The sequence below is a fragment of the Mandrillus leucophaeus genome, unplaced genomic scaffold, assembly GCF_000951045.1.
Source record: "Mandrillus leucophaeus isolate KB7577 unplaced genomic scaffold, Mleu.le_1.0 Scaffold144, whole genome shotgun sequence".
Lineage (NCBI taxonomy): Eukaryota > Metazoa > Chordata > Mammalia > Primates > Cercopithecidae > Mandrillus > Mandrillus leucophaeus.
The window spans coordinates 2,428,459-2,430,488 of NW_012101410.1; positions in this window are offsets into that span (position 1 = coordinate 2,428,459).

Sequence of the window (2,030 nt, forward strand, 5' to 3'; positions counted from 1 at the left end):
CCCGTATAGCCAAGAAAATCCTAAGCAAAAAGAACAAAGCTGGAAGCATCAGGCTAGCTGACATCAAATTATACTACAAGGCTACAGTAACCAAAACAGCATGGTACGGGTACCAAAACAGACATATAGACCAATGGAACAGAACAGAGACCTCAGAAATAGCACCACACATCTACAACCATCTGATCTTCAACAAACCTGACAAAAACAAGCAGTGGGAAAAGGATCTCCTACTCAATAAATGGTGCTGGGAAAACTGACTAGCCATATGCAGAAAACTGAAACTGGACCCCTTCCTTACACCTTATACAAAAATTAACTCAAGATGAATTAAAGACTTAAAAGTAAAACCCAAACCATAAAAACCCTAGAAGAAAATCTAGGCAATACCACTGAGGACATATGCATGGGCAAAGACTGCATGATGAAAATGCCAAAAGCAATTGCAAAAAAGCCAAAATTGACAAATGGGATCTAATTAAACTAAAGAGCTTCTGCGCAGCAAAAGAAATTGTCATCACAGTGAACAGGCAACCTACAGAATAAGAGAACATTTTTGCGGTCTACCCATCTGACAAAGGTCTAATATCCAGAATTTACAAAGAACTTAAACAAATATACAAGAAACAAACAAACAACTCCATCAAAAAGTGGGCAAAGAATATGAACAGACACTACTCAAAAGAAGACATTTATGCACCCAACAAACATGAACAAAAGCTCAACATCACTGATCATTAGAGAAATGCAAATCAAAACCACAATGAGATACCATCTCGTGTCAGTCAAAATAAAAATATTAAAAAGTCAAGAAACAATAGATGCAGGAAAGGCTGTGGAGAAATAGAAGCGCTTTTACACTGTTGGTGTGAATGTAAATTAGTTCAACCATTGTGGAAGGCAGTGTGGTGATTCCTCAAGGATCTAGAACCAGAAATACCATTTGACCCAGCAATGCCTTACTGGGTATACACCCAGAGGAATATAAATCATTCTACTATAAAGACACATGCACATGTTAAGTTTATTGCAGCACCATTTACAATAGCAAAGTTATGGAACCAACCCAAATGTCCATCAACAATAGACTGAATAAAGGAAACGTGATACATATACACCATGGAATACTACGCAGCCATAAAAAAGAATGAGATCATGTACTTTGCAGGGACATGGATGAAGCTGGAAGCCATCATCCTCAGCAAACTAACACGGGAAGAGAAAACCAAACATTGCATGTTCTCACTCATAAGTGGGAGTTGAACAATGAGAACACATGGACACAGGGAGGGGAACAACACATACCAGCGCCTGTTGGGGGGTGTGGGGTGGGAGGTGAGGGGAGGGAACTTAAAGGATGGGTCAGTAGGTGCAGCAAACCAGCATGGCACATGTATACCTATGTAACAAACCTGCACCTTCTGCACATGTATCCCAGAACTTAAAGTAAAATAAAATTTTTTAAAAAGGTGTAACTGCTTATGGATTTGAAGGGTCCATGTTAGTCAGATATCAGTTCCTTCCAGATATATCTATAATTTAAATGTAATCAAAATGAAAATTCCATCAGGTTCTTTGTAGAAAAAGAGAAAATAATTTTCAAAACATTTAAAAAAAAAAAACAAACATGTATCTGGAAGATGTAAAGAGCTCTTGTAACTCAATAGAAAAGACAACAGAATTTTTTTAGATGAGCAAAAGATTTGAATAGATATTACATAAAACAAAGTATATAAATGTCTATTAAGTCCATGACATCTGCTCAACAGCTTTAGTCATCAGAGAAATGTACATACTATACACCCACAATTAAGGGTTAAAATTAAAAAGAACGACAACACAAGGCACTGACAAGAATGCAGAGTAAATGGAACTTTTAAACATTGCTGATGGAAGTGTAAAACCATACAATCATTTTGGAAAACAGTTAGTAGCTTCTTATAAAGTTAAACATACAATTAACATAAGACCCAGAAATTTCACTCCTCTGTATTCATCTTAAATAGAAATATATTTGACACAAAGATTGT